Raw genomic sequence first — 14,530 nt, forward strand, 5'->3', positions numbered from 1 at the left:
CTTCATGAAGTGCTGTAAAGTGAAACAACAGCAGCATGCCCTACCTCTAGCTCAGGTCTGAAAAGACTGAGGTCCAGATAGTAAGCTAATGAAAGTTGGTGTTTTTAGCAAGGGTGAGCAAGTTATTCCTAAATCATAAATCATGCACTACTGTTTAAAACAATCAGTAAATCAATTAATGGTTCAGCAGTCTTTTAGGTCTAATACAATTAGCTAAATTGTGATATTCTCTGGTATTCTAAATCATTAGTGACAATAATCACAATAAAGTCCAGTTCTCATGGCAGTTACCACCAATGGAACCTTCAAGTGCAAATAATTAAAAAAAATGGTTATGTTCTGGTTGTTTGTTAATTTACTTGTAAGCAAAGGAATTGATGATGGTATTGAGATCATCTACTGTAAAATAATGCTTGGAAATAAAAGACTTAGACATAAGCTTAGCTCACCAGAAACTATGCCTTCCAGAATGTCATACTTAAAATCTAGAGGAAATCTGTGTTCTAAGCAGAAATGTGAAGGTCTTTTTACACCTCCAGTCAAATCAAATGAGTCCTCTTTTCAGTTCTAACAGGATGTGCTCATGAGCTTTAACTGTCAGAAATGGGAAAGAGTTTTTACTCTTTTACCTTATTTATATCGGTGAGGGTGGCAAAGCAAAATCCACAGAATTCATTAAAGCTTTCCTGCAAGCAGGTAGGCACACAAAATGGCTGCGGAAATCTTTTAATACTTGCTCCCAATTTCTAAGCATATAAACATTGCTACTCAAGTACTTTCAATTTTTCACCAATGGCTAAAACATTACATTATACTCATACTTTTCTAACAGAGAAAAGCCAAATAGATGGCTTGCACAGAAGACACATACTGTATTGGTAAATTTGAAAACACACAGTAGACTGCACAGACCGTATGCTTATTTCTTGACATGCCTAATAGGATACAAATTTCAAAATCATCTATAATCCCAGAGCTATGCTTACACTTTCTTGTCTGCACTGTGCAATCTGTCTTGGTATGTTTTGAAATTAGTCATTTGTTCAAATGTATGTATGTATGTCTGTATCTTTTGGCTGCAAGATTTTATTTAGAATATCACAAACTGTTTAAAATAGGCAAATAAACATATTTTGTTTAGTAAGCTGCATCTAAAACATATTCAGACTCCATCACCCTAACATTTCTCTTGTAAAAGGTGTTTTTTTTATTCTGAGGCAAAAGGGCCATTCTGTGATAGTAATCAAAGTGGATTTGTTTTTCTTACTATATCTGTTACAGTAGCAGTGAAAAAATGCTTATTGTGCAGTCATGCTTAATCAATACACTTTTAACTTTGGTGTGATTTTTTTTTTATAGCAATTCAGAAACTCCAGAAGTCATTTACAATTTTTAAAGGTTTGTTTGCATCTGAATAACAAAGAATGCTTATTTGTGTTAGCATCACACAGCTCTTTGTATTACTGCACATCAAAATGTAATGCAGAAAATTCTACAAGATTCCAGTGTGCCTCAAAATTGGGACTTTCAGAATTTAAGACACTAGGAGTGCAAGTCTGGTGAATGCCCCCAGAGAGTTTCTATGGTACTGAGACAATGACATTTAATCATATAGGCATGAAAGTGCTATATACACTAGACTAAAAGCTGCATTAATTACTGAGACATTTTACAGTATTGTGTCTGATATATAGGTTTAAGTGTGCAAAATGTTTGTAATCTGTAATATTGCAGGCCTCAGAATAATTGCACATCAAAGTCCAAAACTGAGCTTGCAATGCAGACCCGAGCATTTAAACATGTGGTACGAATGTTCTTTAGCCTTGCATACAGGATATTGGTAGAACACAATTCTTAACACTATATTTTGAGTCAAAAACCATAAGCACAATAGAAAAGGTACATTAAAGTATACTAATAGAGACAGTATGTCTGAGGCAAATTAATATACATTACAACAATAGTTGAATTATCTTTGATTTAATTAACTTGGCTTAGTTCTTATTAACAATCGATAGATCATAGACATCCTGATTCAGGTCACTGGAATTCAAATGAGTGTGTGCATCTGGCATCATATAGGGGCCAGTGATAGCTCAGTGGTTAAGGTACTGGACTAGTAAACAGAAGGTTGCCGGTTCAAGCCCCGCCACCACAAAGTTGCCACTGTTGGGTCCCTGAGCAAGGCCCTTAACCCTCAATTGCTCATTGTGTAAGTCGCTTTGGATAAAAGCGTCTGCTAAATGCTGTAAATGTAAATGGTCTTTAGAAGTCCAGACTTGGAATTTTGAAGTGAAGGATGCTTGATTTACATACCCAAGTGAGAAAAGAGATTAGGTAAACACATAATTCACATGCTCACATTAAAGTGTTGGTTATGTGTTGAAGTTAGGTATGAATCTAACACAGTTACGTGTGTGGTAGTGTTTGGGTTTCTCCTAATAAAAGTAAGTGATTTCACCAGTAAGTAAGTATACTGATCTATCGCTAGGGAGTTATCAAAGACTGACCAGGAGTGAATGACAAATTAGCTAGGTTTAAGAATCTCAGAGGTTCTTTTTCTAAGAGTGCCATCAATAGGAGTCACGTCTATAGCTTGGGTTTTCCCAGTCTGAACACGTGATAGTTGCTAAGCCCAATTCCAAAAGGTCGGGTATTTAAATTTTGCACTGTCAGACATTAGCATGTTTAGGAGTTGAGTGTGAGCATAATCTGTCTGTATTAACGAAATGAGCGGTTCAATGTTTGCCTGGGTTTCTTTAAGGCAACACTGTGGGTATTAATCACTAAGGCTGTGCCACATACGATTTGTGCTAGTTGTTGGAGCAAATGGAGTTGAGTGTCTGAAATTTCTTTACCAATAAGGAGAGGAACGGTTTCTAAAGGAGACATCTGATCTGGATGTCTGACTGGCCTAGTACGTTCGTTCTCTACCTCCCTGGCATGGTTGATCAGGCAGGTGTTGTGGGAATTCAAAATAACCCTTAAAGATTGACACAGACAACCGGAATAGTGATAAAAGCAAATAATCAATTTATTACTCAGCTGAGGACCAATCTCAATGCAAACGCTCACACAGCTTTACAGAGGAGAGAGGCGTATGCCGTCTGTAGTATCGCAGTATTTATACCCCGCTTTACTGCCCCTTCAGGCTAACTCTTCTCAGCGACCCAACTCAAGGTCAACTTTCCACATCAAACTTGCTTATCATCCTACAAGAATAGTCAGTTTGTTAGAAACATGGCGTACTTCCACAAGAATGCACCTGTATCAAAACCCTGCGTGCACCCCCGCACACACAGTCCCGACACCCATGCATTCCCACGGAAGCAAGAAGCCCATGCCAAGGTCAACATATCTCTGCTCCTAAGTAACCTTCCAAAAGTCTCTTCTACCTCTGCTAATTGAACTAAGAAAGCAGAAACTTATAAGTTTGATGCAAATAACTAATAAAATATAAAATTTCCATTCACAATCCTTCCTCTTGTCCTTCCTGGACAACACTAACAAAATTTTATATACTAAATATACCCTTGTCAGAGTTTTAAGGTCTTGTTATCATAGAGTAAACACACCTAAAAAAAATAGTATGAAATGAATATACTGTTTTTGCTAGGAATATTTCTGAGAATATCACTAAGAATAGATTCCCCTCTTTTGTGACTTTATGTCACAAACCCATAAGTGATTAATAAAGTCTTAATATAAATGTTCCATGCTATCTACTTGTTTATCCTGTCATCCCCCATGGGTGGACGAAAAAACCCTCAGGCTCATTAGAGAATCCTCACAAGCTAATTATCAACCAATTTCCAATTTAGGGAAAATTCCACACCCTACCCATCTTACCAACCTACCTGATGCGATAGTGTACTCAACACCACAGGTTCAGCACAGGATGACTTACATAATAAATAATTACATATAAAATGAATTATATGATTAAGCCTATCAGACAACCATTCTACCTTGATTAAATGCTTCAAAATTTTTCATAAAGAAAGAAAAAAGGAAAAAAAAAGAAAACATTTGAAAATCACCAGTAAATATCATTATACGAGTAAGATAAATGTGAGTAAATATTTGTGCAAATTATTATCAAATACGTAAATATAAAAATAAGTAAATATAAAAAATATATAAAAAAAACAACTACTCAAACAACATTAAATCATCAAAAATTTCTATCAACTTGATTGATAAGATGATCAAAACAAAAACTCTCAGTCAAAAGAAACTCAATAGGTAAATAAAAACTATTTACATTAATTATTTAACACTTTAGTTCTTTTCATAAACAGTAATACTGATACCTAATTCTCGAACACCTGTTTAAGAATTTAGCTATCTTTTCCCCAATTCAACCTAGCTAAGCCACATCCAATCTTAGACATGCTAACATGCAATACACCATGTGTCAACCAATGGGCTTTCATTTTTATCAGACTTAGAAATTTCTAGGTTAGGTGAGTCTTTGCCATTTTTGACGTATGTTGGTGCTCGGAGTGCGGGCACGCCCAATCAGCACTCGTCCCACCTCACCGAGGCTTAGAAACACTCTTCCTCTATAGATTATCTAATCTACATCAATTTTCTGCAACACAGGTCTTATCCCCAGGTTTCACTCTCAGTCTCTGGATCTTCCACATGTTCCAAATGTCACTTCGGTGATCCTGTTTAATCAAATAAAAATCACACACAAGCTCACAGTTGACTCTTTCACTAGTTACTGAGGTGAAAGTCTGTTTCATTAAATGTTCTGGATTTTGATTCAAGATGTACTTTATTACACAGTGTTCAAAGGTTTTTTCAGTTCGACCAATCAGCTATTTCACACGCTGCAACGTCAGTTGGCTCAATGACGTCCTCTTCTTTTATCAGGTACCCCCCAAAATTGGCTCAACACGTTTAGGTGACTTTTGTGCAAAAACTCTCTTGTTTTTGTGTGATTATCAGCAAAAGGTCAAGCTGACATTGCCCCTTTAATCTTGCTCCGTGTGTGTGTCAGGGCTGGTTTCAGTTGGTTCTGGCACTCTTCTGCCATGGCTAGCGTGGATCCACGTGGCTCTTTCAGCAACCTTGACAACGGTTTGTGCCGTTAGGAGCACTTGGAACGGATCTAGCCACCTCTTGGCTTTCCACCTTTATCTCCTGAAATCTTTCACCATCACTCAGTAACCTGGATTTCAGATCATGTAGATAGGTACTCGTTGGTCCTGGAAGGAAGTCTTTCACCTGCCTGTGAACTTCACACAACACAGAGGACAGGTTTCGCAATAACCTAACATTTCACTCACACTCATCCGTGAGTGGTCTTGGAGTTTCTCTAGACCTGATTCCTGTATTTGGAGGCCTGCAAAATAGGATCTCAAAAGGGCTTAAGTTTGTTTTTCCCTTATTCTGGTTCACATATTCATTATTATCACTGGCTGGGTCTTAACTCATGTCAGACCAGTATCTGAACGACATTTTGTCAATTTGTGTGTGAGATTTTCTTGCTCCACGGCCCCACAGGCTGGGTGATGGGCACACTGTTGTTTTAAATCAATAAATCACATACTCACGACCTGCTGTAATGCTTTGTTGACAAATGGAGTACCATTGTCATTGCCAATTCTTTCACGGATCCCCCACTTTTGGATTATGTCAGTTATAAGTGCCTTTGCTACCGCACTTGCATGCTGTTTTTAATGTCCCACCCTCAGTTGGGAATGCTTCAATCCATTTGGAGAACATATCTTCTTCTTCTCTCGCTCTCGTGGAAGACGGACGCACTTTTCCCTCCTCCTCCCCTATCTTCCCTGCTTGGCTTCTCCTGTATTGTATTGTCTTGTCTACTCTACTCTACAGAGTTTTTCTTAGCACAGCTCCTCAAAGAACAAATTATCGAATTTGGTTAAATGGTCTCTGAATGCTATTGACACCATCTTCTCATCGAGAAGTTTGGGTTCGGGGGAACCCACATGCCCCGACGGAACGCAGATGGCAGGATACGCGATGGACTCGTGGGGGAAGTGGAGGGTCGTGTGCCTGGCACCTCTTTCGTTGGAGGACGTAGAGGATGTTTACCTATTCGGAATTTTGATTGTGGGGTTTTTGCTGATTGGATTAGGCTTTGCCCTGCTGTATCGGGAAATTAAAAGAGTTGGGTCAGTTGTCAAAGGTCCCCAGAAACTGCCCAATTTGATTGAGATGGTGGGCAGAGCCGTTGGAACTCAGACTGTGAATATTAGTCGCAATATGGATTCAATCTTGGAGAAACTAACGGTTTTGCGAAATGAGATGAACCAGAGACGCATTCATTCTGAGAGTTTGTGTTAAATTTGTATTAGTGCTCAGACAAAACAACAGTCATTTCTGCTCTTGGCTCCCCTGTTATCAACTACGGCCTCGCTGATAAGTAAATTCCTCCAGAGGACCTGCTGCGATGTACCTACCCCCCTTCACTGACTGTTTTTCATTCTGAGCAGTAAGACAGCCATGTTATCGCGAACTTTGTACAGACTGTTCTTGCTGCAGGAATGGAGTATTGACAGAACTTTTCCCGAACCCCAACCCAACATGTCTTGAGATACTACCATGCATCCCTCCTTTTTGGCACATGGTCTTGACCATGTGTCAAATTTTCATAATCTAGAAACAATTTTTTTGGGAAGACGTGGCTTACCAGTTGGACCATACCAAACCTCATCCTTTTTGTTACACCCAGCTCGCTTCCACTCGGCTTGGCTTGGCGAAGGACTGGATGGCTGTCAGGTCAGCTGAAACAGAAATCATTTTTCCACAACACAAAATATTTATCTACTGTACATTTCACTGCTGCCTTTTCTCAGCCATGTCTACTCTGTTGTTGCCCTGTGAAATGGGATCAGAACATCAGGTGTCAGCTTCACATTTACATACATCAATAGCTTTTGGAAATAGGATTCCATCCAGAAGTGCAGAAATCAGGTTGTGATATGTGATACGTTTACCTAAATAGGTCAAAAGGCCTCATTTACTACTTAAAATTCATATCTACTGACAGTGAAAATGCTAATAGTTTTTTCCTTTAGCCAATTTACAATGCTACTAATTCATCAGCTTGAGCTGATAGATAAGATGTTAGTGATTCTGCTTTGATGGTTTCATTTTTGGTCATTACATCATACCCCACACAGCTTCTTGTTTCTGTGCTTCTATATGAAGATTCATCAACAAACAGCTCCATATCTGGATTTTGTAGTTTCCTGTAAATCTGGTCTAGGAAAGCAAACTTCATTAACAACATTAAAACAATCATTTGGTTCACCTTCATTTTCTGTAGGAAGAAAAGTATCAGGATTAAATACATTATATATTCCAATGTGATGTTAGTCATTTCAATTAATACATTGTTATACCTCAGCCATCTGGCTGCCGTCATGTTATCAGTTTTTTGTTTCTTTGTTCAGCAATTGAGAAACATAGTTTGGTACCAACAAGGTCAAATTTCAGTAACTTACATAAGTCTATTGAATCATTTACCACTTTTTTATTCAGCTGGCACAGCTCTCAAACACATTGGAGACCTGCTACTATAAGGTCTAATTTAGCTTAAAAAGAATTATTTATTGGTCTTAGTTTACCTCCATGACCCTGGAGTAATACTGACGTCATACACCCTCCTTTTTCATTCACTGTCTGAGTGAATGGTCTGTTCGGATCCGGGATTCGCAGTGTTGGTGTTATCTGCAGAGCTCTTTTTGATGTTTCAAAGGCCTTGTCTGCTTCGATGTTCCAACTAAGTGCACTGTGGGCCTGTAGGCCCTTCCCATCAGCAATTTCGCTTAAGGGAGCCTCGAGGACTTCATACTTGGAGATGATGGTTCTGCAATAAAATCACATACCTAAGAAAAACATTAGTTGCTTTTTTGTGATTGACATAGGTATTTTTCCGAATGGCTTCTATTCTGCCATTTTCTAATCTTTTTCCTTCGACAGAGATCAGTTAACCTAGGAATTTAACTTCATGTTTTACTAATTGTAATTTTGAAAGGCTGTCTTTATCTTTGCTAGGTGACATAATAGTTTCACTGTGTCATTTTCACATTGCTCCTTCGTTGGAGCTGCCAACAAACAATCATTCACTGTTGACCTTTTGGACACAACCAATCATGTCCTTTGTACACATTTGTACACAACTCAACTGTCCTCTCCTCATGAGAGACATACAGTAGATCAACTTAATACAGAAATCAGACATTTCTCCTTTTCTCCATCACCAAAATATCCACAATGTCTGTTCAACCATCACATGACAACAGTTCCAACCCTCAAGGACCCAAATCACTGCAGTGATCATTACAACTTTTATACAGTGACACGTTTGGGACACAGCCTTTTATGTCAATCAGGTGTGGTTAGCCTTCCCTTTCATCAATTCTAAACAAGTTAACTTCAACTTCGCTCCTACTTCTACTCCAAAACAACCTCAGTCTTATCTAAGTTTCTAAAACACTCCTTTTCATACCGGTCATCTGACTCCCCCTCTTGGATCTGTGCAGTGCAATGCAAATCTTCATTTTTCACTTGGTTAGTAAGCAAGTAAGCGTGTTCTTTGAGCTTCAGATTCACTCCATTCATGCTGTGGTTGCAGAGTTGCCACGAATAAACATAAAGTAAGGGTTTAATGTTCATCATTACACCCTGAAAGGAGTTATGTTGGGTAATTTGGATTTTTAGCCTGTCCGTTTCACTGATCAGGGTAATACCTAATTTTTCACATCAGATCTCACCCCAGTAAATTTACTGGACAATGATCTGAAAGGAACAGTAGAAAGGAAAAATTGAAAGGCTCAAGGCCTTGCAAATGGCATTTTGACAGCACTGAATAATATTCAGTAACCGTGACTCCTGTTGCCCCAACTGAATGCATGAATCTTCCACTTTTCTTTGGAATGACCTCAAACTCATCAGTTCTAATGGCTGAACTCCCTTCTCCTGAGTCTACCAAAAACTCTATCTCAGTTCCATTCACAAACATTGAAATCATAGACATTTTACGGTTCAGAATACTTAACATACTGTATGTTCCTTCAGGAAAATACTTTTGTTCTATATGTTTTATAGCTACTTGGATCTTATCATTTATATTTAACAGGTATAGGTGTTAGCTTAAGCAATTCTTCTTTGCAAAGCATAGAAAATTCTGACTCACCAGACCCTTTTGGTTTGTCCTCAGTCCGGTCCTCCTCCATCATTCAGTCTTCTCCATAGTTCTCAACTCTTTAGTCATTTGTTGGCCCAGTGTCCTTCTTTTTTGCAAATGAAGCATTTGTTATTGTCCTTATGACTCCAGGTCACATTTCGCTGTGTGACATTGTCTGTTGTCCAGTCCATTCTGACATGTGAAATGTCCACTCCCAGCTAAAGACCCATTAGACATCTCAGTTCATTTTTGGTAGGTCTCAGCTCTGCTGAGAACTTTTCTCCTCCAGCTTAACGAGGATCTGTCCGTTGTTTGGACACCTCAGGGATGTCATTCTCCGTCCATGGCCGATGAACCACCATTTCATGTCCATCAGGTCCTGCTACTTTAATCACGGGAAATGTAGCATGTCTTTATTGTCCATCTTTATTCTTCTTCAAACGATATTCACCAGTCGAGCGAGTGTGAAGGGAAGAAAACATGTTGGATTAGAACAGGTCCTCTCTATCCTCACTGGGCGAGTCATATGTTGTACTTAGCACAGCTGAGCTTCCTGCTTCAGGTTTGGAAGGCAGGTCTAGTAGATTATGACCATGGCTGGATTACTGACCGGGCCAGTGGGGCCAGCGCCCAAAACATTTTGCGATGCCTATCAACATTTATGATACAATATATTTTTATTTCCGAGGGCCCTCCATTTTAAGGATCCTCTGACTATTAGGGACTTTGACCCCAGGGCCTCTTGGGGGCCCTAGCCATGCTTTTGGGGCCCCTAGCCATGCTTTTGGGGGCCCTAGCCATGCTTTTGGGCCCTAGCCATGCTTTTGGGCCCCTTATGAAAATGGATGAGGCGTTGTGGCACTGCTCTGACTTCGACTTCTGGCTATTAGGGGTCCTAGGAAAGAGGGGGGCATATTTTTAGAGGGCCCTGGTTATGAGAGCCCCTACCAGGGGGCCCTAGAGAAGAGCAGGGCATACCATTAGAGGGCCCTTGATCACAAGGGCCCCTGCTATGGGGCCCTTGACTTCCATAGAAGTCGTTTACCATGGCTCCTTGACTTTCTAGGGACCTACAAATTGCCAGGCAAGCTACCATATTTCATAACAGACGTTTTGTTGCAAATATGCGATTCAGGCCCTTACTTAAGGTGGTCTTTAGCCCGTGAACGGGCTTTGAATTTTTATGTTTGTGTTTCTCTGTATACTGTCACACCGTCAAAATATCATTGATGGTAAACAAGGAACCTTCTGATAGCTTAAAATCTCTAGTTTTTAGCAACGTAAACATTGAGCTTATTTTGTTTATAAGTTCTTTTAAAAACACAAAAGAATTGTAGGTCTGAAAAATTTCTGCCAGAAATACAGCCTTTATATTTTGTAATAGTATACTGCGGTACTTACTTTCATACCGACAACATTTATACCAAACAAGCCAGCACAACTTCACCATCACATTTCTGCTGTTTGTTTTACTTCAAATACATCAGCATCCAAAATATTACAGAAAAGTTTTACATCTGATAAAGCTCTGCCATCAATGCATGGCATGCAATGCATCAAGCACTCGGTAAACAACACCACCGCGACAAATGTATATCAAACAAAAGCATTAGAGCTAAACCAGCACATACCTGGATATTTTATCTTCAATCTGAGTCCAAATTTATGTTCATTAGTCCTTCCATTCCAGATAAAATCCACTTTTTGTAAATGTTTACAAACACCGGCGGCCATTTTGAATAGTTACAAGCATGTTGTATAAGTTTATAAGTCAATAACACGCGAATATCAGATCGTATCATAATGAGAGAGCGCTCACAGTAATCACAAAACCTCACTCTAACAGATAGCGTTCCCTGTTTTGCTGTGAGATTGCGCAATACCACTACAGCCAATGTAGAGACAGTATCCATCTCACCACCTAATACTTGTTTTTCATTGGAGAAATGCAAAAATATTAGCATATTTTGCTTTTGATTGGAGGACCAGCTTATATCCCGCCCCACTTTTTGCATTTAGCCTCTCGGATTAGTCTAAACAGCTGTATTTCACCAGCCGTCACCATGGATACACATTACGCACGCTGGAATGTGTGCTTCTGAATCAGTAGAGTGAGTCAAACTTTTCTCTTAGGGCTGATAATACAGTGTGAATCAATTTAAACGACTCAGTTCGTGAAAAGTTCAACCGGCTGCATGTATTTTGTTACAAATCTAGCGGTTTTTATATGTGTGTGTGCGCTGGGGGAAGGGAGCGCTTACTGGCTCACTGTGAGAGTTCATCACTCCAAAAAACACTCAAATGTTATAAATAATGACTTTATAAAGTATAAATAATGCATTTTACACATTTTATCTGCAGTATAATCTGTTTATTGTCAGTTAGAAAGCTATGGAAAGCTTTGGAGAGCAGTAAAGTGTGATGCCACTCCAGGTGCAATAACTCAAAATCAGAATGAGTTAGAGGTCTAAAATTTGGGCCTGTGACAGAAAACCCTTTTGACTACAACTCTATATATGTTCTGTAGATGGTCTGCAGACCTGCAGTCCTACTTATACTCACTGAAACTTTGGCTTTAAAAAAAAATGTAAAAAGCGCCTACATTTTGGGGTGTTTTTGTCATCATTTGATCATTGTAACATAACATCATGGCATTTGGCTGTGTTTTTCTGATACTTTAAAGGGTTTTCTATAACACTGAAGTATAATTTTTGTGTTATCTTATAAACTTTTTGAATGAGAAGCCTTAGAAACTAGGTATGTCTTTCAGGCGGAAAATGCACAAAAATAGGCCGGACTAACAAGGGGTTAATGTTTCTGAATTTGTATTGTTTCAAAATTATTATGTTCAATTTCTCTTAAGCACAGAGACACAAATTAATTTAGCAATTTTGCAATTATTTAAATTTAAGACAAGCAATTTGTCTGATGAATGCTATCTTTGACACTGTTAGGATAAATCTTTTGTTCAAAAGGTCCTGAAGAAAGCAGTCGAAGGAAGTCCAGAAAGTACTCTTTAAAACACTTTATTAAGTGTAAAAATAATCTGTGAATATATATCAGAGCTAAGCCGGCCGGCGCTCCTCTTCTCCTGCAGTCTAGACACACCACGTAAGAGAGAGAGAGCGAGCTTTCTCTGCGCCAGTTTTTTAAACTCAGCTAGGCTCCTCCTCCTTTACTGCTGGTGGAGCCAAATAAATGTGCTAAAAAGCCCCGGGCTCCGCCTTCTGCCAAGAGATTATGGCAGCGGCCATTTTGAATAGACCATGTGATCTGGATGTAATACTTCCCATATTAAATGTACGTTTTTATGTTCCGAAAAACCTAACAATCCCCCCTTGGAAGCATCTTAATGCTTCCACATTAACTTTTAACTATAGGTCAGGTGTTTCCAGATTCCAGGAGATAAGGATAGCCGTCAGCAACCCCCCAATTTAACCCCTTCTGACTACATGGCCACTGGGCTGAATTTTATACAATAAAACGTTTCTAAAAATAAAAAGGCTACCAGTTAAACTAAAGGAACCGTACCTATCGCAACAGCTCCTAACCCTGAAACAAACAAACAAACAAAAAATAATAAAAACAGGAAATCAAAATAAAGTAATTTAAAAAATAGGAAATCAAATACGAGAAAAATAAAATAAAAACAATGGGTGCGTGGCTTCTACAGGAAGTCCGTTCAGGTTGTCCTCCACCAGACAGAGCTGCAGATATTCAGAAGGGGCCCATAGCTCCTGTGTCTCTGCATGACTCCTAATGTCTTATGGATTCTCCCCTGTCGGTCTCACCTGTTTCCACAGCAGCACAAACATTTCCTAAAAATAGCAGAGTACCAAACATATATACATTGTAAACAATCCTGAACTAACCCCTTGCGTTTTGTAGCTAAACTATGTGTGTTGCACTTAACTAGTGTTTTCAAAGATGGTCTATGTGTCTGCGAACTATATGTTTATGTTTTTTTTTTTTTTTTTTTCTCCTAGTCTAACTAAATTCTCCCCCCTCGTCTTGTTCTGCTCCGTTGATTCCGCTGGACTCTTCTTCCACATAGTCGGTTTTGTCGGGCTTTTCTGCTGCGGGTTGTTCCCTGTAGGCAGGTCCAGTTGGTGTCACTTCTGTCTCTCGGAGTGGGTCTTCCAATTCCCACGAAGTCTGCCTCTGCCAGTCCTTCCAAGTCTCCTTCCTTCATCTCGGTGTATGATCCGTAGTGCTGGTTCTCTCTCCTCGTCTTGTCTGGTCGGTTTTACCTTTAATTAAGCAGAGTTAGTAGCACTTATGCCGCTCGAAGTGGGTCTTCCGGTCCACCTTCAAGGGTATCCTCCTCATCATCATCTGCATGATATCTCGACAAATCAGCCAACACCATCTGGATAACTGGTGGATCCTGCCCCCCTCTGCTTCCTCTACTCACTATATCTATTAAAAATTTTTCTATTTATACCCTGATGCACGGGATACCACAACAACAACATATCACTAAAATTACCAATCCTACGCATGCTGACATCACCAAACTCGCAATAACTTCCTTCCATGGCCCAAACATCCCTTCTAGCCACTTAACCCATTCATACACACATACAATCATACAACAGACAAACATATAAGCTACTTACCCAGCCCTCACCGTAGCCACCCCACTCCCAACAACGGGATACACGGCCACGGTGAGCTTAGACACCACTGCCGCAAGGCTTTCTGGGTAAAGCCCGTGCCAGACCCAGTGGCGACGCTACACTGCCCCCTCCCTAATGGTCAACCGTCCCGGTGACCCACTCACCAGCGTCCACTGGGTGGCTCCATGTCTGGACCGCACCCCATTACACTGCCGAGTCGCTCTTCCACCCACTGCTGGACCGGGCACCCTGCCCCTACAGCCACCTGGGCTAGCGCACTCGCTCAGACCGGGCATATTGGCTCACCAAACCATCAGAGCCACCCAAACACCACGATCCCACTTCTGACACCAATGTGGCGCCGGCGAGTAAGGAAGGTTAGCGTCAGGGCCGCAAGTGAGCTGCCTTTGGCAGTTCATTCAGTGTTTTAGCGACAGACACCCATTCATACACACATCCCTTCTGAAAAATGTCCCCTGTTTATCGGTTCTGGTTTGTTGCTCCTGAAACAGGTGTAATTGTCTTTATAAGCTTTGATGTTGGTTGGGGTTGGTTCCTGAGTTAGTGGGTGAGACATGGATAAATTCTCTAAGTGTTAAATTAGACATTTTAGACCGCTTTAAACAACCTTTCAAGCAAAATCTGTAACACGTATTAAGACAAAGATAAACTGGTTTTAACGAGACACACCCTAGAACAGAAGATTCCTGCCTAGTCGAAGAATACGAGTATTCTTTTAACA

General features: G+C 40.0%; 1 long non-coding RNA gene across 1 annotated transcript; it reads right to left on the bottom strand.

Moving 5' to 3' along the window:
• Positions 1-3,010: 3,010 nt before the first annotated feature.
• On the bottom strand, positions 3,011-10,985 carry LOC134321226 (uncharacterized). Its single transcript, XR_010013826.1, has 3 exons — positions 10,801-10,985; positions 9,179-9,600; positions 3,011-7,849 (listed from the first exon to the last, which is right to left on the bottom strand). It is a non-coding gene; the product is annotated as an uncharacterized LOC134321226 (long non-coding RNA).
• Positions 10,986-14,530: the final 3,545 nt, after the last annotated feature.

This window comes from Trichomycterus rosablanca, chromosome 10, assembly GCF_030014385.1.
Source record: "Trichomycterus rosablanca isolate fTriRos1 chromosome 10, fTriRos1.hap1, whole genome shotgun sequence".
NCBI classification, from domain to species: domain Eukaryota; kingdom Metazoa; phylum Chordata; class Actinopteri; order Siluriformes; family Trichomycteridae; genus Trichomycterus; species Trichomycterus rosablanca.